General features: G+C 34.4%; 2 protein-coding genes across 3 annotated transcripts in view; one reads left to right on the forward strand and one right to left on the reverse strand.

Moving 5' to 3' along the window:
• The window catches only part of Stet (stem cell tumor), a 575614-nt gene that overhangs the window by 482184 nt on the left and 67986 nt on the right, over positions 1-25444 (reverse strand). The gene's annotated exons all lie outside the window — the stretch shown is intronic.
• LOC143427034 (tetratricopeptide repeat protein 39C-like) overlaps positions 6296-25444 on the forward strand; it is a 98613-nt gene continuing 79464 nt past the window's right edge. The window contains exon 1 of the mRNA XM_076900838.1: positions 6296-6301. The gene's annotated coding sequence lies outside the window, so the exon portion shown is untranslated. The remainder of the gene's footprint in view (positions 6302-25444) is intronic.

Below are 25444 nucleotides of genomic sequence, written 5' to 3' on the forward strand. Positions count from 1 at the left end.
GATGTTATATGCCTAAATATATCAAATAACAACAAATTAAACAAATAAACAGGAAATAAATTCCACAAAATGAAAAAAATAATATAAACCTCAACTTAACATCTTGTTTTTTCATCGCGATACCGCCAATGACAGCAGCTTCTGAAAAATTAACCCCAATCCTCAGATCAGTTTTTAATCCAGGATTAACGTTTTATTTTTTTCTTTTTCCAAGCGCCAGTTTAAAAGGATTCTCGAGAGGGGACAAAGAGTGACGGAGAACGCGGAGGAGAATTTTATTCGTTTCGTCCGCTGACGGCTCGTTGCCATTTTTGACACATTCCAGAAGAACCGAATTAATGACAACGAGGACATTTACCATAAAAATAAAAAGAGAAACAATCTTGCGTAAATTCAAATGGCTATTGAAATGTGTTCCTCCAGGGGCCTTTTGTACGTATGACAACAACTCATACAAGCTTTGTCCACTAAAAACGAAATGATAATTACAAATTGCTCGTCAATTTTTTGTAAACGAATTATGAGAGTTTATTTTATTTGCACAAATTAATTACACGCGTTACATACGTACAATACGAATAAAAGTAATTGAAAATTTCGAGATAATGACGCTGCAAATCTTAAAATATTATTAATTTTGTATGGACTTGTTTTTAATTCCTTATGGAAAATCATTAGAGTTTATTAAATTTTGCATATTTCTTTAAGCATATGAATTTTTATTTAATAAGTGCTTGTGAATTTTCTCTCAAGCATTCTGTTCTAAAATAATCGTATAGTGTTCCCAACTATATTTTAATTTTATTGAATTAATTTGATGAATATAATATAATTGAAGTAATATGATTTTATTTTATAATCGTCTTGGCTATTCTTTGTTACGTAGTTTTATTTCGAATAGTATTAGCAATTTTCTTTTATTAGCACTAATATAATATTATTTGATTAATAGTCTTTGATTAATAGTTTCTATTTTATCCTATTTTGATTTGAAGTTAGGGATGGTTTCTATTCTAATCTTTAAATTCCCGAAACCATCAAAATCGGAAACCTGAGTTTGTCTTAAAAGGAGTGTGTAGATATATTTTATTCTATTTGCTGAAATCAACATTTAAGTGTATGTTGTTTACAAAATATTTACAAGATCTCTCCTCTTATTTAATCGACTTCATTCTTTATCAACTGCAGACCATTTTATTGTATTAACTGATTTCATACTTGTTTTTACCAAAATTTCAAGAGACTCGAATTACAAAATATAATACATACAAATATCCAAACGATAAGAATTCGAAATTTCCTCCATACTTCAACAAGTATCCAGATTTCGACGTTTCGTAAGCACCTACCCTCAATTAATCCACATTTGTAACGCAACTATATCGAATGATGCAGATGGAACGATAAAAAATCCATCAATATAACCAGCCGTCGCCAGCCCCTTCGGGTCGCTTCGATCCGGCAATACCTGGCAACGAGTCACGCCTCCCCAGGCGCTCTTTTCCACAATATTCAGAACTCGAGAAAAAGAGTCGATCGCGGGGATAAACGCGAAAACGAGACGTCGATGACGATCGTTAACCACGAGGGGCTACCACCCCCTCGCTACTGGCGGTGGTGAACGCTCGCGGAGCCAGCGTTATCGTAATCGCGATTACCAGCGCCCGCGTCCCGCCTGTCGATCGATATTTTATCGGCGATTTGGCGAGCGGCCGATTCGCTAATTACGACATGCCGGTGATATCGCGCGGAACGCGAAATTTACCGGCGGAGGAGGAGTGGGAGAGGCGCGTTTTAAGAGTTTTACTAGACGCATGCGGCCGCAATAGGCCGGAGGAATACGTTGAAATGGAGCGGGGCTGGCTGATGGCCAGCCATCCCAGTTGATAGCGGAACGGGCCGCATCGGCATCCAACAGGAGACATCGAGTGGGAATTGACCGACACGCTGAGCCGGATATTAACGCTAAATCGGGATCGGTGGATACCTACGGCAAATAGAAATTCGACGAGGCTTCGAGTAACCCTGCGTATTCAACCCCAACCCTTTCACTTTACACGCGTACGCGTATTCTCGGTCCCCCGCGCTGCGGATGCTTCGGTCATTTATGGGTCATCGATTACATCTAAGGTATTGGACTTATGTATGTATTGTTACTTCTGTTCGTAGTAATGTTTTGGGTTATGACGAGCATACTCGTCATGCGTACAAATTAGTTGAAATTGACTTAAATGGTGATTTTTAGTGAGAACTGAAATGTGTTCGTTTTGAAGATGCTCCTCAAGTATTTAAAGGCCAAAACGAAATGTAAGTAACAATAATTGTTTGTGTATGAATTGTTATGTAAATGAATAAATCATAGTAATTATATTTCTCTTTTCGAAGATTTAAAAAGAAAATTATTATTTAAAAAGATTATCGTTTTCACTTCAAATGAAATTGCAAATAAACAACTTTGCTTGAAACAGATCTCTTTTTTCGTAGATTCATCACCTCAGAACAGTTCCCAAAGCCCTATTAGTGATAGAATCAAAGATTAAAGCAGTAATTTTGTTTCAACTTAATTCTATATTGTAATAGTCGCACATATTCTGTATCTAACTGTAGGTAACTGGTTAATGAATACGTACAAACGAAGTGATAAATTAATAGATGTTGTTTTAATAATTCAAATACAGAGTCGAAGTCTCAGATAGTAAAATTGAACGACTTATCTGTTGACGGGCTAGTTTCTTGGAACGAAAGTTTAGTATGAAATATTCGGGAAGCTTGTTCCGTTAAAAAAAAGCTTCTTGTTGGAGATACGTACCGATGACACAAAGTTGATTGAAAAGTTTCACGCGACTAGTGAATGGATTAATGGAGGAGACTGTTCAAGTATAAGAGGTATAATTAATTTTTAAATTGATACATGTGTGTAAAAAAACATGTAAAAATTGTATTAATTATTTTAATTATAATTATGAATAAACCCAGGACTCTTCTATTTAAATTTGATTTAATTCAAATAAATTAAAGTACTGTCACATTGAAATTTTATTTAATTTTAAATGATCTATGATTTTTATCGACGAATTTCGACTCACCCTGTATACGCGTTGTCACGTGATTATTTCACGTGGACGATATTAAAGCGAGGACTTGGGAAACTGTTTACGGCGTGATTCCTCTGGTGGTGAGTGTAGGATCGCCACAATACCAAATAATTACCCGAGGAATAATGGCGTGAGACGAAACTAGGAGGACGCATCTCCCACGCTCGCGACTTCCTTATTCCCTGGATCCTATTGTCCGCGATTTGTTCTCATTCCTCGAGCTTGGAAAAAGTGATCCGAAAGGTCGTTTCTCTGCTACGATTATACCATTCAAATAGTCGTGGTCAGTTAACCAAGCGTTCCAAAGGATAATTACTTTTGCTGTTGCTTTAGGGACCGAGAAAAAAGTGGCCATCGATGTATCGGTTCTTCACGGGACTGTTTTAATAACGATCACTTACTTTCTTAATAGCTTTTCTTTTTTCTTGCAAAAAATACGCTTCTATTTATATTTGAAATTAAGATGTATTTAACGTCGAGTGTTTTATTTCATTCGTAACAGTTTATTTTTAAACGAACAGTGATTCCGATCTATAGTAAATATTCTCAATGTTTATATAAAAAACCGTATTTGTTAACTGTCCTTAGAATTTTTATCTGCTCTACTATATCAGAATCCTTTGAAAAAAAAATATTTAGTTGAGTAATAAATGTTTATTTAATTCCAAACATTTTTTAAAATTTAAAGCTTGATCGCATGTTGGCTGCTTCAATAATAAAAAAATGCAATTTCTTGATTTAATATTTAGTATTTACATTTGTTCAACTCCAAAAATTGAATACTGTTTGTACTTGTTTAATTAAAAATTATATTATTATTCATTACTATTATTGTATTATCCAGTATCCTATTGTAAAATTATTTCATTATAAAAAATAAATATTATATAGTCATATTATTCCTCAAACATATTGAAAATATATTTAGACTTTATTTATTTTAAGAAAATCTGAGTTGCACTTTACATTTATTTAAGCTAAATAAAATCTAAATGCAATAATAACTAAATTTTTGATAACAGAGAATAAAAAATCAATTAACAAAATTATTTGTAACATCCTCGATCTTTCGAGAACAATATAAATATTAACTGTCTTTTTTCAACGAAAAACTGATTTACTTTGAGAAAACCAAAAATTCTCTGGTCACACTTTCAATAAACACATTTTTGTAACTAACACGAGAACTCGAACTGTAATGCTTCAGTCGATTACGAACGTTATAACAGAACATCATTAAACCCACATCTCCTCTGTCACGCGTTGCAATGGGAGGCAAACAGAATTGCAATTAAACAAAATTAATCTTTAAACAGTAGATTTCCTCTTAGGGACGCGAGTACCTGACAGCAAATCCACCGCGAAAATTACGTCCTACAGCGGGACCATCGCTTGCAGCAATAATGGCGGAAGCATTTCGAGGTCGGAAAAAGTAAATACCCACCAGCGATCCTCGAGGGGAGCCTCCTCGCGAGAGGACATAAATCAGAAATCCAACGAAATAAGTGTGGGATGGGAATGCTGTTGAAAAGAAGATATATATATATATATATATATATATATATATATATATATATATATATATATGTGTCTAGGAAGAAAGTTGAAACGTGCAACCTTTATCCGTACGCTGAGCACGCGGAAATCCTTAACACTCGTAAAACAATAATCGAAGGCTCAACTTCGATTCGATTCGGATCTACTCCAAGTGGCTCGAGAATGAATTATTACTTTTGCCAGACGTGCTCTTGGAAGGAAATCAACGGTAGTTATTAGTAATTAAATATGTTTATGTAATTTGATCGATAAGTGGAGAATGTTAGTTAGTAATGGACACTGTATGGTAAGTAATTTGCAAATGTGGACAGTGTTCGTGTAATAATCGCAATGTAATAAAAAATTATTAGTTTTATTAATTAAAGAGGAACTATTTAATTCTCTGTTTCTTGTATTGCGTGCTAGTTTTTTAATGCTTAATGTGTATAATAGTTTCTAGTTTTGCAGCAATGGGGTGGAAGCTTTTATATTGGGTATTATTCTCATAATATTAAATGTGTAATGTTTTGAACTTATCACAGAATCTCATTTATTTAATTATCAGTTGTAGTATTTGTATCACAATTGATTTCACAAAATATTAACAACAAAAAAAGATATAAAATTTGATATTGAAAATAAAAAAAATTATAAAATTCATTATTTAATTTTTAAAGTCGATTTAACAAGATATTCAATAAAAAGAATTCGAAACTTTGATATTCAAAATGAATAATTTTTGTAAATGGCATATGCATTAAAAATAAATTCGAAATTATCAAAGAAGAAATGAAAAATACCCTCTGTATATTATTTTAAATAAGGCACCTGTTGCATTTTATTTTAATAATTGTTGTACAGTTGTAATCTGTACCAAAGTATTTCACGAGCAATCATTTATATAAAAACGATTGCTTCGATTTTAATATTTCATTATTCACGATACTGCTCATTTCAAAACATTTCACATTATTTAATTCAGCAAATTTCTTTCATAAACAATCATTCCATATTATTTGTTGAGCTGTTACACCTGTTTATTGTTATTACATACAACTAAAATCGTTAATTTTAAAAATAATTTTAACGTTGAAAATTAAAAAATAAAAATTTGTGTAACTTAAATATGAAAAAAACGGTGACATCAGGTAAATGCTTTCTTTGGCACAATTGTTCTAAAATTCTATTACAGTCTCTCGTTCCTAATTACTTCATTACACATTTATTATTAACAAAATATAGACTGTCTATTTACCGATATCCATTGCTACATGTAAATAAAAAAATCTGTATTTTTAATGTACGGTAATTGCGCTTTTAACTCCCGTGTACACCTGTTCGAAATTCATCCACTTGACGCTATAACCAAGTAAGCGAATGCGGGTCCCAATTTTCCACCCCCATTTGCATGTACACACGTGCGTTTGCTCGTGGAAATATACGTAAACGCACGTTTGTATCAATGTTGCAAAACGTCGCGAGTTAGAACACGAATGAGCTAATAAACGTGTAATTTTGCGTTTGGGTAAATATAAAACATTAAAACGTTTAAACTGTAAGTAACTGCAACTATTTAATCCCTCCACGTATTCTCACAGGGATTGTAAGTAAATACTGCCGCCCTGATACTAATAAAAATATCTAAAATCTCTAATTTCAATGAAAAGAATGTTTGAAAGTAGTTGTTTTTAAAATCAATCTTATCGATAAATATTTTATATGTTTGTTGCACGATCGACTCTCTGCTAACATCGACAATTCAACATAAACTCCTTAAGGCTCGTTCTATCGCAAACATTTTTGTTCAGACGTGAGTAAATCAGATGTTCAATACGAAAAAATAGTATTTCAGATATGCTCGCTTCGCGCGTTAACGTTAATGACGAACGAATATGGATAACTAAAGGTATAAGGCAAGTTGAAAACGGTAAACAAAATTTATTTAGTATTAAACGATATTTCAGATGGTTAGATATGCCGCTTTAGAAAAATGATGCCGATCTGATCTGTTTTCTTCGAACATACTGTGTTGTCCGGTTCTGTCTCAACACCTCGACGAATTGAAATGGGTTTTGGAGGTGACACGTAGATCGAGGTAATTAAAGATCGACGTTTTATGGAAACGATACTTTATTATAAAGTTTCAGAGGTGCGCGTGACAAGACGAAGACTGACGAGATATGAGAGAGTAGGACTGTTTAAAGATTTAGGTGAACTGAACTTTGAGCTATGACAGTGTAGAAGGGTTAGAAAGAAGTTGGAATGTGAGGGAGTTCAGCATGAGTAAAAGAAACGAACGTATGATAACTAATGAGTGATGGTGGCAGAATTTCAACTAATATTTGTAAGTATGACAATACGTATATAATAGTTTTCATAGTGGCTTATATTAAAGAATGATACACCCAAATTCGTTGACTTACATTTTATCAAAAAGTACGAAAGGGTTTTCTTCAATTTTATTCGTCGAGCAAAGTTTAGAAATGGAATGGTTTTTTCTGGCTAATGATAGCTCGCAGGTACAGCTTCACCCCCGTGTGACGCAAAGGGGATGCAATAAACCTATAAGAACCGCCTAGACTATGACACTGGAACATAAAATTCGAAAATTTGGTGAATGAGGTTATTAACATTTGTTAAAAATATGTTAGTTGTTAGAAATATGAATATAATATTGTTAGACTAAAGTTGCTATTGTTAGAAATATGAATATAATAAGGAAACAGAAAATCTAGCATCATAACGGCTCCTTAACTATTACTATTGTTACAATGAAATTTATATTTCAAATTGTTTAATGTTAGATATAATAAGGAGAAAATGTCCTTAAAAGTGGCTATTGATTTAATAAATTGTCGAAATAAGTGAAGATAACAGATTCTTTGTCTTTGATTACTCATCCAAACGCATTCAAATGAAAGTGAACTGAATCTTCAGGATTAACTCCTTAATTTTTAGCCTTAATTTTTAGGTGTTAACAAAAAGTAACGTAAAATGGGGTTTTTAAAGTGAACACCAAGTGGAAAATATTAAAGCGTTGAAAATAAAATACAGAAACTTCGTTGTCTCAACTTTCATTGATTAAATGGTCTTCTTTTGAAGAATTTGATTAGCTTAACTTCTCCAACAAAAGTTCACTTCGCTATTAACTTCTATCGTAATTTGTTACAGTTCAAAGCAATATAACGTAAACTTGTTTCTAATTTATTGTACTTTATCTTGCACTAAAAATCGTTAGTATTAAAGAAATTTCTCGTGGAACAGCATCAGAAACATCAGCAATTAAAAATATTGATTAACTCAAGAGGAATAACGAAGCTAAATTTATGTAAAAACTTCGCTTTTATTGGCTATTGTATTCGACAAAGTTAAATATTTCTTAATTTAGATAAATAATAAGAAATTAAAAAGTAAGAACACGTCTCAAACTACCCCTTATAAGTTTTTCTTACTTTAGGAAAAGTAGGAATTTATTTCTATTTTGTTTAATTTTACAAAACAGTCAAAATATAATTTGTTATAAAAATATCTTATTAGTAAAATTCTGGTGGCGAAAACACAAATAATTTGTTACAAGTTTTTGTTAAGTTACAAGTTTGATAATATTCGCAAAACGAAACAAAATTTACCACATTTTTGTTTTATACAAATTTCTCGTTAAAATGAAAATTTTTCACGTATCGCTTAATTAATTATGCAAAAAAATATTCCGTTATTAATTTTCATTATTTGTGTCAAATAAACAACTATATATAATACAAATTCCATTAATTAAAAAGTTCTTAGCAATATATTAATAAATTCAAATAATTTCATTATTACTAACTATTAATATATATTTAAAATATCTCCAGGTCCATAAAATTCACTGTAAAGAAAAGGCCTGATGAAAAAAGCCATACTTTCCTGATACAATCTCCATTACATACGAAAGACCGACTATAAAAACAGAACTTGAACTAAAAAATTAAATCCACCCGCGACAAAGAGCGCCAGTAAAAAGAAAAAAGCTCTGGTTATTAAATCAACACCGTGTTGAACAAGAAACACGTAAAATTGGTATGCATTAAAAAAAAAAGCGCACACCGTCCATAAAAAATCGCGCACCTAAACCGCGCGGAAGAAAAAACGAATTTCCTGCCATCCTTTGCAGCAACACACCTTTATGATAACGTGTTAATGGAATGGGTGAAATTGATTAGGAGAAAAAGGGGTTGCGTTCAAAGCGAAACCGTTGAGAGACGAAGAAAAAAGGAGGGAATCGAAACCAGAGAAAACAGAAAAAAAAACGGTAACAAAAGAACAAACAAGTAGATATCATGACGCAACGACGGAAAACAAAGTGCCTGGTGGCGGCGAACGGGGAAACAATGACCGTATCGGTAGCGCGGGGGCTTGTGGGTGCTCGTCACGCGGCGGGAAAGGCAAATTACAGGAAACACTTGAGCCGCGTAAAGTAATGGAACGCGTAGCGACATCTGTGATCAAAAAGCGGGAAGAGTAAAGGGCGTATGGTTGAACAGGCTGAAATACAAAGTGCGGCGTGCATACTGCGCCCGTTCGTTTCATTTGGAGCCCAATTTCAATAAAATAGTCGAACGACGGAACGCGACACGCTCGATGGTGCTCTCTACGACATCCCCTCTCCGATTGACAGATGAACGCAGCCGCAAGCAGGCCTCGCGGTTTCATTCTCGATTCTAAGTAATGTGGGAATGGATGAAACGAATGCGTGAGATGTGAACGATTATATGAGTAATTTAGAAACGCATGACGAACGTAAAAGAAGCTGTTAACGCATTTAGTGCCAGGGAAATTTAAAGCGCCTTGCCCTGGGTGCCAAGACTTTATTTTACAGGAAACATAAAATTTCACAAAATGTAGTAACATTATGTTACAGATATAGTACTGAAATGGCATTTACAGGCCATCTTAGATAATAATTTTTAACTCAAACGCCTAGAAACTTATTCCGTGACGAATTGCCATCAATCTAAACTTGTAGAGCAAACTACGAGATATGTCCTAAGTGTCAAGACTTTATTTTACAGGAAACATAAAATTTCACAAAATGTAATAACATTATATTACAGATATAGTACTGAAATGGCATTTACAGGCCATCTTAGATAATAATTTTTATTACAAACGACTCGAAACTTATTCCGTGACCAATTGCAATCAATCTAAACGTATAAAGCAAACTACAAGATATCTCGTAATCGGCAGTGTTGGTACATACGCTTACTACGAGACATCTCGTAGTTGACGGTGAATGGGTTAATGAGAGAGTTGTTATCAGCAAGCGTTGAAAATCGAAATGTAATTCTAAAAATATATTTCGCGAAAAAAAGGATCGATTCTTCGTTACTTCGATTCGAATCAGTTTTTCTTCAGAATTTAGTCATCGCCAACTCTATTCTCGTGCGTTGTTACGGTGTTTGTTAATAAAGGCAGAATTTATCGCGTAGCTTCAATGTCAGCGCCCTTCTAACGACTGGCCGGGATAATTTGATCGCGACGTGGCCAACGGCGTGTACCAAGTCGGCTCGTTAGGGTTGCGTAAAGGGAAACGCGTATTTAAAGCGTGCACTGTTCGAGTTAAGTTGAAGGACGTTAATTCCTCGTCACGGTCTAGGGAAATATGATTATTCCGGCATAGCAATGAATTTAACTTGGATGTATTTTTATCAGCCCCGTTGTTGCCCCGCTCGCTTCCTCTTTTGTGCAAGCGCGAATTTTGCGAAACCTGTGCTCCAATGCAATAGATTGTTTGCAATCTGGGTTCGTCAATTTTTGTATTTATTGCTAGAAGGATAAATAGTACGTTTTGTTAGCAATGCGTAGAAAGCATAGCCACAGAAATAAATATGGCATATAGCAATGTTTTTCAACCCTTTCTTTGCACCACATCAATGAAATAAATATATGAATTAATTATTAATTAATAAATTTTACGTATAGTTTTATAAATGTCGTTATAAGTAAATTAAGATATCATTACAAATATCTATTTGATTAATGCATTGCAAAAAAATACATTGACCGTATCGTTGCTTCAGACGTATAAATATGTATTTTATGATATTCAAACGCCGTATTCAATTCTTGGAAATTATTTATTACAGTTTAATCTAAAATTATTTCAGTTTTCTTTAGAGTTACTCATTATTTAAGGTAATCTTCGTTTAATGCAATTAATTGCTGGTCTATAAAGCCAGCGCATATCTATCCTCATTAAACGGCAGAATAACCTTTTTCGAAATGGTTTGTTTTCACTCATGCATCGAATTACTATTGACGTCCAACGGTTCAGTTCGAGCCCTGCGAAACAGGTTAATGATAATCTTCGCGCAAAGTGAATATTAAAATCGGATTACTTTTGCAATTTTAATTATCTGTTATTTTAACGTATAAGGTAAAATTTAATTCCAAGTTAAAATAACGATAAATAGGAGACAATTTTGAATTACAATGGAACATTGAAGAATTACGACATTAAAGAAAAATATTTATTAAAACAGTTACTAGCTATCTACATTATTCTTATTGAAGATATTTGCAGTTGATTTTTTTATATATATGTAAGACGAAAGCATATGAAATGCAATGTATAGTAACTGTAGTCACCATTAGCATCATTATAATTGAATAAATCACTCACAATTACATACATTAAAACTCAAATATAGAATAAAAAAAATTCCTTTTAGACAAATTACACTTCTTCAACTATTCAATTTCACCAAAACTATTTCAAAACTTTACAAATCTTTCTTCTCGCAGTTATTATGTATTACTCCTCCACTAAATAAATTTTAACATCCGTGCACACTATGAACTGCACGATGAAGCTCATAAACGGGACTCTCCAGTAAAGTTTCGCTCTCATTCGATTATCCTCGAATTTTAAAATATTCACATCTAAAAAATGTAGCTCGAAAAGGCGAGCAAGTGCCTCGTTCGCCGGCGCACGCGTATGATTATTCATAACACTCGGGGAAGAGGAAAGGTTTCGGCTCTCATAAATACGTCACGACCGCCACGAATCGAAGGTTTTTTTTTATTTTTTTCTTATTTCAGTGCAGCCATCGAGCCCTCTTTGCCCGCCATTTCCGCCTGGGCAAGTTCCGGAAATTATCGGCGGAACTTTTATGCCCGAGATGAAGGAGTCGATCGCTCTGGGGAAATCTCCTCGGAACTTCCGTCAGGGGAGAACAATTAGACCACTCTGTGCTCTACGCCGCGGCTAGTTAACCGTCGATGGCCATTTTTAGATCGCGGTTTCGCACAAAGCTCCACATTTTCTTTCGTTTTCAATCGATTTCGCCAGTCCTCCTGACACGAGAACGCGAAATATGAAATTCGTATATAGATTATGCTCGATCAGATTAAACTAAACGATCAGTTTCACTAAAGTTTCATCATTTCATTACGTACATTATAACATTGCGTGTCAAACTAATACAATTTTTGACTCTGTAAATCTCTATGAAAATTCTTGTTCTTCTGCCTCGTAATTAATTATCGCGAAATAATTATCATTTATGATAATATTTTAATGTCTATCTCTAAGTAATTAACGAAGAAATATCATTGATTAAGGAAAGCTATCAAAGATAATCGCTAAATAATCAAAGCTACACATATCAAGTCCAAGTACTTGATAAAAATCCCAAAACAATTAACAATTGTGTTCAACCTACTATTCCATGGCCGAGCAAGTAGCTGCCCACTAAGATTTTTTATGGCCCTTCTAGACAGTCAGAAAAATCAGTCTTGAACCGACAATTTCACTCTTGATTTAAAAAAAAAATTATAAAAAGCGTCATAGGAATATAATAAGGAATCTCTTATTAAACTGATTCTAAAATTAAATGTGCTTGCAACTATGGATGATATGAAATTAGCGTAATTTTTATGGTACAATTTATATCTTTTCTGAAATGCAAAGTTACCCAATGAATGCGATCATTTCAAAAGGTGAGGCCCTTCTCTAACCTCCGCTTTCACAAAATGGCCCTCAAACCAAAAAAACTCGCCCATCCCTGTACGACTCTATCGTTCGCACGAGTGCTCGATATCGCTATCATTCTCGAGTAAAATTCTAAAACCGTTCTGCTCCCCAGAACAGTCGCCAGTTGAGGCATAGACGAGGGCGCTATTAAAACTGGTTCGAAATTTGAATTTCCGGTGTTCCCGGCCGGTGGTTCGATTATCGAGGTTTCGCAGCGGTACCGGAAGCGACACGGTCATCAGCGTCTCTCCGCCGTTGGCGCTGTCAAACAATGATATTTTACACAATGTCGCCGGCTGAGCGGATCGGCCGCGTTCGCGGCGGCCGCGCGCGGAAACCCCGCTGCGAGCCATCCTGCGCGCCGCTGGCCCGGAAGTTTCATCCGTTATTAAACAATTTTGTTGCATCGACCGACGCGCGGTCGCCGTTACGCGTCCGCACGCCGGACGTTTCACCTGCGTTTCGAAATTTCGCGCACGCTTCTTTTACGAGCTACTTCTTCCGCTTTCTCGCCAATACGCCGGATGATGCGATCAGTCCTTTCGTAACCGTGGCTAATTTCTTTCGTATTACATCGAGACTGCGTCCAACTGAAATTTAAAATCCCAAAATGTTTTTCATGTTAAAAATCGAAGCGGACGGTGGAGTTTTTTTTTTTTTTTTTTTGTATTTTTAATCGAAACAGTGCGATGGAAAATGAAGGTTGTCCTAAATAGTTCGGTAATTTTTACTGTATGGAAAGCACGTTTTAAGAATAGAATTTGTCGACCAACGAATTCACAGCATTTAGTTAAATGCAAAAAATTGTTTTGTTTCGACGAAAGAAGAAATATTGTTACGCATACGTAACGAACCTGCCTGCAAACCACGCAGAGTTCGTTAAATTCCAAATTCATGATTACTGTAAAAATGTAAATGCTCGCACTAAAAAGGTCGTCTGGGAATTAAATAGTAATTCGAGTTTACGCAGAAGTACCACTTTACACGGATAGAACTACAAACGATAACACTAACGACGAGCAACAAATTCAAATAGAAATTGCAAACAATTTTTTGAAATAATGAACCAGCATAGCTATCAAAATGATTTCACAATTTACAATTATGCCTCTAACGTTAATAATCTAAACGATATACTTATAATGCAGATGCGTGATAATAATTTAAAAAGATGTATTGTAAACATTTAAATTCGATTATTCAAAAACTAATATTTACAAACTTAATTGATTTCAACAGGGAACCCAAACACTCTATCCTCTACTCTTTATACACTCACTCATCTCCAGGAACCTGTTCTTCCTACTTCATTCACCGCTCAAACTTCCATCGCAGATAAGATACCTCCGCCATCGTAAGCGAAATTAAACGACAATCCTACACCCCCAATGACGTTCCACCCCATTCTACAGGGTGTCTTTAACAGACACCGTTTAAGGAGCGATTCTTCAGGATATTCCAAGCAACTTTTTCCTCCGACAAAATTTCCGATGTGGCTTCGTTTGTTAATTATTTACGAAAAAGAGTAGCGAATTCGAGAGAGGAGTACTATAGGATGTGTTGACATACTTGCTCGAATAAAGAAGTCAGCTATTGAATTAATATCGGGTAAATATTACATCAGCACATTTGACATTCACGAAGAATAAAAAAATTAATTAGTTGTCAGACGTGTGCAGTGAATAAATCCAGATTATACGTTATTCGAAATAAATAGCAAGAAATTGTTGTATGTACAATTTTTCCGACGAATTAACGATAAACAATATATATTTATAGCAAAATCGAGCACAATTGACAGCAGCGTATACGTTGCTACTAAAAGATAGATAGAGAAAATAGTATCAACTGTGCTTTCATCTGGACTTTAAACGCTCTGGAATTGGTCACTGTTTTCTCGCGAATAATCCAAAATCAAAGTCGAATTGGAAATGTTGATAAAGGAGAAAGTTCGCTCTCGAACAATGTCCGCTGAATCTTGAAACACCCTGTATATAGCCGATCGTGAGAGGTCGGAAAATTTCGTCGAATTTTCATCCGAATTCCCCGAGCGATGTCGTAAACGGTGAGGAACGAGGGGCATGAATGGAAAGGAGGGCCGCGAATAAACCTGGCGATGGCCGAGGAGTATTACTATGCCGGTGAACGCGCCGGATGTCCGGTGTCGGCGCAGGAAAACGCGTCTCGTCGATCAGGAAAGGCAGCCAGCCAGTGCACCGTGCAGGCTTTCACGGGTGGAGGCAGATATGCGTGCGCGAGCAGGTATGTGCCGGGCGTACCTGGCGAGGAACGATCGTGTCCGTTCGCTTCCGCTTCGCGTTCATTCACAACTCTTTCGCTGTTCGCCTACGCGCCACGCGTTTCCTCCGTCCGCAGCGTGAATCATCGAAGAAATTCTCGCGCCTCCCACGTTACACCGCCCGCCGTCCACGTTCTCCTTTCCCTTGGCACTCTCGTAGAATGCAGAACGCCTCCTCGAGAGTCCGCCACCGGAAAACGGCCAGCGGGGCACGCTCTGTCGAACACAGACGCTTAATTAAGGGTTATCTTTGCTCGCCGATTAATCACCCGTGTTAACGCGTTTCGACCGACTGTTGCGCTACCTTCTACACGATGCTAACTCATCTTTTCGTTGTTCCGGCGTTCTTCTTCTTTTCTTTATCTGGATTTTATTTAAGTTTGTTTTATTTATTGTAATTTTCAATGTAACATTAATTTGGAACTTGTATTTTAGTTTAAAATTTATCGTATGATTGTGGTAATGCCATTTGCAATTTTCTATAAGTATATCGAAGGAGCATTTATGAAAATTTGGTGGAAATAAGTTATTGCTGATCGAGTTAATAATGATAAAATTAAAATTAATTTTCTCAAGTTACAATATACAGTTATAACTAAGCATTATTGAATATTGAACAATTGTTTGTGACTCTGAAAACTATGAATAATAAACTGACTTGGTTATAAAATTCATATAAATCTGTTGAAAATATCATGTAAAATTCAAGACTCGTGTACCTCTTTGAAATCCCGCGTAATAATTTTTTAAGTTCAACCTATATATAGTCAGTCATAAAAAATCTACATCATACATTCTACAATTTTCAAATTTCATGTTTGAATTTCATTCAAAAAAGACTATAATACTATAAATGCTAACGTAAACGTAGTATTTGGAGAATAAAATTGATGTTAAATTTGCAAAAGGCATTCCAACAAAATCTGAATTATCGACACCCCCAACTGAAGAAAAACATTAAATCTAACCAATTTAAAATCTGTTTTCGTGTAATATTAATATTAACGAGAAATTTCTGAACAGTAATTACTCTATTAGTACTATTTTATTTTTATTAGTGACATTATAAATATCTGATATCTCAGAAATATTGACCGCAATTATTCTTGCATTTTCAAGAAATTATGCTTCTAATTCATTTACACGTTTTTATAAAAATATTTACAAACTTTCAAGAAATAATAAATTTATTTATATTTAAAAAAAATGTATATATGCAAATAAGCGTACTATTACGCGTTTCTCTAAAAAATTTTGAATACGTACGAGCAAACATTCACAACTGACTGTATATGCAATATGTATATACACGGTTCACGTCAGGGCAGTTAAATGTTTGGGATAAAAGTTGTAGGCCATCAGGACGAGACACAGATCATAGTGACATTTATTCGAACGGAATGCTCTTGGAACTCCACGTGAAGATTACGTTTCAATTTTTAAGTAAGCACCTACATTTTTCGTTGCAAATTTCTGCAGCTGACATTGATGCTTTTTGCAGTTATCTTTATTACAAAACGGATGGTTGCTACGAAAAAAAATCAATAAAATATATATGCGTACACTAAATTATTATTATTATTATTACATAAAATATATTCAATTAAACGTTAAAATTTATTTAGGTTTTATAGAATATTTATTAGGATTTAATATTGACCTATTATTATTTAGTATTCTTATATATAATTCTATTCGATAGAACATGTCGATTATTCGAACTAATTGTGACACGCGTTGTCCAAATAATCCCATAAATAGGATAATCAAATAACTCTTCGTGCAACAGAGTTTCATTTACTTTTAACTGATTTATAAATACTAATATTAACTGAAAACACAAAGTATGATATAAAAATCTAATATTTTTTTGTTAGTTAACTGCTGTGCTCCAATAATCAAGATTCTATTATATTAACATTTAACTTTAACAATATCTTGACTATAAATCGAATGCGACCTATATTTCATTGCTAAAAAAATGACACACGCAAATACTTACGCGAATCGTCAGATTCCCAAAAAGCTGTTCACCATTTAGAACGCAGCGACGTGCCATAGATGGGCTCGAAAAATTCGCAGCGTAGGAAACGAATGGGCGGAGGAGAGGGAACGAAAAAAGTGGTGGCGGGGCAAATAAATGGTAACGATTGATCGGCATCGATTTAGCAGTTAACGCGAAAACAATAGGCCCGGACGAACGTCGAAACAGGCTGACTGATTTCCGGGTCGAATCTGCGAATTCAGAGAGCAGCCGGGTTAAATAGGCCACGGGCGTCGATCGAGTACCTTCCGCGCGTCCCAACCCGACCCGTTCCTCGCTCACGTATCGCGTTAACAAACTGCCGTACAAGAGCTATTATCGTACGCCCGTAAGGATTCGTGTTACGCGTGCGTGTACCTCTGCCTACGTGCTTTCTGGCTACACGCTTCGCGCGCTCGAAAGCAAAAGTAAACGAATCGCGACATTGGCCACGATATTTGTATTCTTCGCCCGGGACGACGCCTGAATTACGCGTTATAATACCGCTTGGTATCGTTTCTCCCGGTTATTGTAAATAAGAGCCAATAGGGCTCTTATTCGCGGTTCGACGACGCGTTCTACGGAGAGTACGCCGAGTTTTCGTTGTAATGAACGGGCAAACGTTGTGAATAATAAACGGGTGGTTGCGCGCACGCTACGCGTGTCGATTAAGCGCCGCGGTGGAAATTGACACGGAGGTGGAGTGGAAAGCTAATTATTGAGAGTTGTAATATTTGTATGGTACAGAATTTTTCTTAGATTAATGTGAAACTAACTCGAGATGCGAAGCTGTTATTAGATAAATACGTCAGTTTTTTAAATATTTTTCATAATTTCGATGATTAATGGTATTTTAATATCTCAATAATATCTAATTTCGTAATCTACAATGATAAGAATGCTAGACTGTTTTTATAATAGAACAATTTCTGCAGCAATATATGTTATCGAATGGCGTACGTTGTATTATTGAATTCTTAAATTTTATATATTTTAGCCCAATACTTTAACATAACATATTACAATTATTAAAATTTTCCTTAAACAATTTTTATACAAACTATCGTTGCAAAAGAAATGTAAAAGTTACATAAATTTCATAAGCCAAGTAAAACATGCCACTTTTTGTAACGCGCGTCAATTAGCAACCATTTTGTGGCACTAAATCATGTTCACATATTATAAATTAAACATGACTGAATGCTATTTAAAATATATAAATCAGATATAAGTTAATTGCAATCTAAAACAGCTTCTACAGAAGATTTATAAAAAGCTTTTTCGAATTTATTACGATGTAATTAGATAAATAATGATATTTTTAACGATCAATTAGTACGCGTTACGCAGCAGTTCCACACGCACTACACGTATCGCGATCCTTCAGTCCATCGTTGGTAATTAAATACATGCGAGTGAAATTTATATATCCTATTCTTAGCCTCATGAGTACTGTCTGCCGTTTCCTGTTCAGCGAATTAGCGGAACTTTTATGAAACAAGTCGCGTCTGACTAACAACTGTATTTCAACTGTAGGGTTGACGTTCAGCCACAAAATGCAATTTTCTCATCAATGTTCACTTTAGAAACTATCGACGATTCAAATCCATTTCAATAGTTGAATCCTATTAGAAAAGGAATAAAAATGTGAAGCACAATAAAAAATTATAAAGCAATTCTAAAAATGAATCTCAGTTGCAGCATCAAGTCATAAAAAGTTTCCTCGTTCTTTTCTTTAACATTAGAAATAAAATTCGAAATAGCGCAATTACTATTCCACGGTCTAACAATTGTTAAAATAGATATAATATGGAGACTGGGGAGGTTTGATACATTTTTATATTTCCAAGTAAAAATAATAAAAGAACGTATGCTTAAACATCGAAGCTTAAGCTCTTTATAGGTCACGTTAAACGATATTAAGAAAATTTATTAATTGAAAATTATATTATTTAAAGAATTGCATTGTCGTGCTGTGAAGGTTTCACTTCATTTATGTAAGATTTTAGTCACTCGGTATTATTTTCCACGAAATATAATTAATTTTGCGTGAAAATACATTCGATATTATACCTGTTGTTTTTAAATGTAAAGAAAATACTTTTATTTGTTTTAAGGCATAAAATATCAAATGTATCTATAAAAAAAGCAGCATTTAATTAAACATTATTTAATTTTGTATATACAATTTTTCTTCTAAAAAACGTATCAACTTTCCCATTCGCTTCCTGATTAACGTTCGCGTTGGAGTGGTACTTTTCGAGTATTCTCAGAATGTAATGATAATACTAAAAAAAAAATAATAAAACATCACAAAGCAATGCAGATTCAAAGTAAATATTTTCTTTCGATCTTTGAACGACGAAGTACTTTAAAGACACGAGAGACGCTCCCAGTCTTAATAGAAAAATTCGTCCGATTCGATACTCCGTCAAAGGGTTGCACACCTTTGCACAGACGCGGGACTTCTTTTGTGCGAGCTCGCAGAGCCAAGCATATTGTCAGCGAGGTAGAAGGTCCCGGGTCACCCTGTCACCGGCCCTAGAAACACATCCGCCATTGAAAGTAGAGAGATTCCAGTCACGAATCCTCTTCAGGGTGGAACCAGTCACCCCGGCGTCGAAAGATCGAACCAGCTCGACCGTTCTTTCCATTCGCAAAATGAAATTGCACGATTACCCTCCGTTTCGCGCCTCCCCATCCACCAGCCCTCTGCTTCTACCCCGTTCGACGCTCGCGATAGAATATTTTGCGATTTCCAACGCGAAAGGGACTCTCCCCTCGAATGCTAGTACATAGTTTGCTTCTCTTTATATACACCTGAACGAGGACAAGAACGTTTCTTCGCGATCTTCCTATTCCTGATTTACATGCGAGTTAAACCGGTGCTTTTCGAATATTTTCAGAACACGCTAGAACGTCGGTTATTCGATCGGAAATGTGTTTCAATTTTATGTTGATGCTTTGAATTATTCATTTTAAATATGATTTTTTAAATTAATTTTCTTGCACAGAACATTGTAATTAATATAAATAAATAAGTGGGGGTTACATACACTTTTCTACATAATTATGTAAAATAAATAAAATATAGTATCAAGAATAGTTGTAAAATCAAGTATCAAGAATATTTGTAACGAGAATAAAATTGGAATACAAAATATTTTCAGTGTAAAATTTTAATGGAATTGCATATTAATAGTTGCAGGGACAAGTATTCACATAACAAGACACGTGTAATTGCAAAAACTTATAACATACTAATTTAACATATATCAACTAAAAACTTAGCGCGTATCACAAAAATTGGAATTTTAACAATAAATAATTATTCCAAACCACCGAGTAACATAGTTTTATTAATTCGATAAAAATTCGGCAATCGTGACTCTTAGCCTGTTGCGTACCAGTAACGACAAACAAACTGCAAATGATGAAAGCTGCGAAAAGTAATATCGAATATCGAAAAGATTGAAAATTCGACGGTGCCTTTAAGTAAACATATAAATATTTCCGATCGCTTTGAAACGTCGTGGTAACGACCGGGGGTGGAGTTGACGCCGGCAAAACGCGGCTCGGTGTGTTGCCAACCGCACCTACAAATTGCCAATTAACGCCCCCGAAATCCGAATCACCCCTAGAACGCTTTCACATTAAACTGCTTAAAATAAATATGTCTGCTCTTACTTACTTTCTCGTGAGTGACAGTTCGTGGTTTTGACCCCGTCACTTTACTTTTAAATAGCGGAGAAACCATTAATTCAAACCACGATTGAAGTAAAATTATTATTTTAAGCTATGTATACACACGTATTGCCACGTGAGTATTTGTTGCTGCAGTCATTATTGATATGCAATTTTATTGGAATTTTGTACTCTTTAATAAATATGAAGAGTTTGGCTGCCTTTTTTATCGATTTATTAATTTTAATTATTGTATATGAATTCTTTTCGTTAGTTGAAAAGTCTTCTTAATTACCGTATGTTGTAAACACGAGTATTTTTGTAGCACTCATAAATCAGATAATAACTCAGCTTGTTTAATTGTATAATAAGATGTACAGTTATGTATGTTATATAATATTAATAGGGTTTTCATTTTAAAGCCTGGTATTTTAAATATAACTGTGCCACAATGAATACAAATGTGTGTTATCAATTTTTAGTATAGTAGAACTAAAAATGAATAAACTATTGTCGTTTAAATATTAAAAACATGAATTCTAAAGCTACAACAGTATTTGATTGTATGCTGCTAAACTAAAATCCCTACTGATTTTTGACAAACTGGAAATTGTTTCTTATAAATAATCGAAGTCGCCATTTTTTAACGAAACAATCTTTGTTTATTCTTTAATATTTACTTTTATTTTAATTTTATCTCATAAAGTTATATTTAAAAAAAAATCGCTGTTTTAATTTAAAAACTTAAATTTATAAAATAAAAACAAATGTTCTTCCCACATCAACCACTAAAAATAATATTCATCTGATCATAACAAATTAAAATGATAAATTTCAATATTTAATTAATCAATCAACTTAATACACGTATATAAATTCGCATATAACATTAATGCAGTGGAAAGTGTACCATTTCAAAAACAGTGCGTGAAATTTCACGCAAATCAAACAATTAGACGCACAAATGTTAACTTATCTCAACTTTATTACCAAAACAAACCAATAACTCACCATTTACCATCATTCTTTCTGCTACAAAAATTAAACACATTATTTGACTCCATTTCAAACTCCATCCACTCTCAAACGATGCTATAAATTATAAGCAAACAGCCACAAAAAAATCATTACACAAACGAATTCAAAATAGAGCTAACTTCCTCCAAATCGTACGCTGAAACAACGACTGTCAGTGAATGCTCGCGGAAAAAAAATTGGGAAAATTTGTAAGTTAAATGCGCGGGAATACAAGTCGTTTGAATTCGCCCGCGAATTTTCAAATCGAATATCAGGTACTGGCCCAGAACGTGGAAAAATAAATGTTCGACATTGGATGGTTACGCTTAATGCTGTATTGTTAATGAAGAGAGAGAGAGAGAGAGAGAGAGATCGTACGAATAACAAACAGACGAAAATCGGGATAAATTCGATGCGCTACGTGTCATCCCCAAAATTGTTTGTGCGCTAACGTGTGTGGAATGAAATTCTTGGTTGATTTTTCTGGGACACCGTAATTTAACTAATGAATTGTTGTTGGATGATGAACACGAAGACGACAGCCATGTTTTCTCGAAATAATAGAATTTTTGAACAAAGGGTTTTGGTATAATGGTGAATTTTTTCATACGAAATTATAAAATTCTGTTAGTCAAGTTTGCACAGAAAGATTTATCGAATGTCTGCTATAAATTCTAACAACAAAATACCTTTAAATTGAATACAGGTTTTATTATATTCGATTATTTAACGATTTCATGGTCTTTGGTAAAATCACAACGCAAATGGCAGTCGTTATTGCATCTTTTTAAATTCAAACAGTTTTTAAGTAACTTAATGGAATATTATTATGGATATTTAGCATTAGTTATTTAACATTAAAAATATTTATTAAGTACGTAGTTTAGTTAATGTCCTCTTCACAATTTGTATAATACATTTCGTATTTGTAATTTTTCTTCAAAGCAAAAAGTAATTAATGAATTATATATTGAAGAGACTGAATATAAGATGTTCCAGAACTCAACAGATAATATTTAAAAGGTAATTTATGATGTCATTTTGTACAATTGTTTTCTCTAACATAATTTTTGATTTCTTATTTATTTTATTTCTTACTTATTTCTTACTTATTTTATTTCTTACTTATTTCTTACTTATTTCTTACTTATTCGTGAAAAACAGTAGTCACTACTTTTATATGTAACACATATATATTTAAAAATATTGTTAATATTAACTCTTCAAACTTACTTGCAATACTACAATTTAAATACACTTATAATATTACATAACTTAAAATTATGTAATCAAAAACAGTGAAATATCTTTCTCGTATATTTATTCCTTATATATTAAATAACTTTTGACATGTTCATTAAGTGTGTTTTATCTAGTATTATAAAATTAATCAGTACTACAGAGAGAAAAGTATATGAGAAAGATATTTCAATGTAATTAATTACATAAAATTAAAGTTATAGAATATTGTAAGTAGGTTTGATGGGTTAATATCAACAATATTTTTAAATATGTATATGCCACTATATAAAATAGTATATATAAAAGTATATCACTACTATTTTACGTGAATAATTAAGGAATGAAAGCCAATCGAAAATTATGTCAAAGAAAAAAATACTATATGTAAGTATCCACCATTAATAAAATTTCGAAAATAAAGTCATTAGTTCTCCATACACTAAACATTTACCTCCTTCCACTTCCAATTTGATTTTCTCCCAGTGGTTTAAATTTGAATCACGTAAACAATTCAAAATTAACGTTTGAATAGAATAAACGAATTCCGACATTCTGAGAAATCTTAGACCAATGGTAAAAAAAAAACCGCCATTTTTATAGAGCACGCGTGTTGAACCATTGGTGTTCGTGCACGTTCGTCGATCTCGAGCGAAACCGCCTAATTATGTTGTTTAATTTTCACGCGCCGACGCGATCCAAAGACGGAAGCTGATCAAGCGCGAACTCTGATTGATACGCGGCGGGGTTAAGAAACGGAAGCTGAAGAACCGGCAACGTGGGAACCGAGCAGGACAAAGTCGCTTTTTTTCCGATTCCTACTCCGCGGTCCGTTTCGAAACTGAACGCCTGAGTGACTCCCGCGAGCGATCACGTTCTAAGGCTACTGCCGGCTTTCGATTCCTCCTGGACACCGATCGAATCGCATTCTTTCGACGATCGCCAGCATTATACCACGCCGGTAACTTCGAAAATATTCCCATCTACGTATCGCGATATTACCGTGAACGGACAAATTGTAGGTTACAAATTAAATGATCAGTATTTAAGTCTACTTTCGATCAATATCTAAATCAATTTCTTCTCAGTATTTTATTACCGAAAGGGTCGGTACAAAGAAAAAACGATCAGCATGGAATTGATTACTGGTTAGAATCATTACGGTTAATATAAAATTAATAAACGGACGGTATGAAGCAGAAAAAATACAGTATTAAACCATTTCCACTATGCACTCGTTGTAAGACGAAAAAAAAATTACATTTGAAAATGCCTTTATATGTAAAATAAATATATATATATTCTTTATATATTAAATTAAATTATGGCTAATAATAATGTCTCAAAAAATAATTAAAAATTAATTAACCTAAATACATTTCAGAATTCCCAAAAGATTTTATCTCGAACCCTACCAAAGAGACATCACTCATCCAAACACATTTTGATACAATTCAAACGATAAAAGGGGTAAATTTTCGAAAACCTCCTACTTTTGAGGAGTACCATTCAACAGGTTCAAACAACCAATTGTTTTTTATTTGAAAGCTATTAACAAGGAAAGATTGGAAACTGTACTGTAATTATCACAGAAATTGGAACCTTTCCGTAGGAGAAACAAAAATATTTCTTTAATACTTGTCACATTTTGGCATACAAATATATTCAAATAATATAAATATCGCGGGCTTATTACTCAGGAGAGTGTTGTTGACAACATATGTCAAGGTCAAGGAAATCGGGTGTGAGAGCTTTTAAGAAGTTCATTCAAATTTACAGATAACTAAAATTGAATCATTTCGTTCACCCGAAGGCGCGTAATAAAATGATCCACGAACATCAAGAAGCGAAACATGGAAACCTACATATAATCTCTCTCACGACAAGATAATGGCACGAATGGGCGTGGAAAGCTCGAATTCGAAACGAATTTCCGTGTGAGAAAAAAAGCAACGACACAGAGACGCTCATTAACCGTAGCAGCGTCGGATTACACGGTTCTCTACGTTGGCACTCTCTTTTTCCCGAACCTCACCGCGGTCGATCTTTCCTCCGGCTCTGTTTCGAGCCACCGCAAAGTAAACTTTCCGCATTGTGTTTCCCGTTTCTTCCACGTCGCCGAGGAAATCGAATTCCTCGCTGCGAGTCGGGGATAGAATTTTGAGGGGGCAAAGGCTGCGATGGTCGAACAAGAAACTGTATTAGCTACTTATCTGGCAGCGAACGTACGCGCCTTGTCGAGCGAACCGTCGGCGGAACGAGATGAAGATGAAAAGGTAGAGAGCCCGGAAACCGTTCCCCCCTCTTTCCGGCCTCATGCTCAACCGGATCGTGACGTAACAGCCGTGTCCTCGGCTAATGGCGGTTCGATTTAAAAAACAATGAACTTCGAATTGAGAAATGGATAGATATGTACGTGGAAATGAGTTAATCTTCTGTTTTTACGTTTTGCGTTATGTTAAATTACGTTGAGCTTCTGTAAACGGAGTTTTGTATATTTTACTTGTATTTATAAATTATTGTCACAAATTAAA

The sequence above is a fragment of the Xylocopa sonorina genome, chromosome 9 (assembly GCF_050948175.1).
Source record: "Xylocopa sonorina isolate GNS202 chromosome 9, iyXylSono1_principal, whole genome shotgun sequence".
Lineage (NCBI taxonomy): Eukaryota > Metazoa > Arthropoda > Insecta > Hymenoptera > Apidae > Xylocopa > Xylocopa sonorina.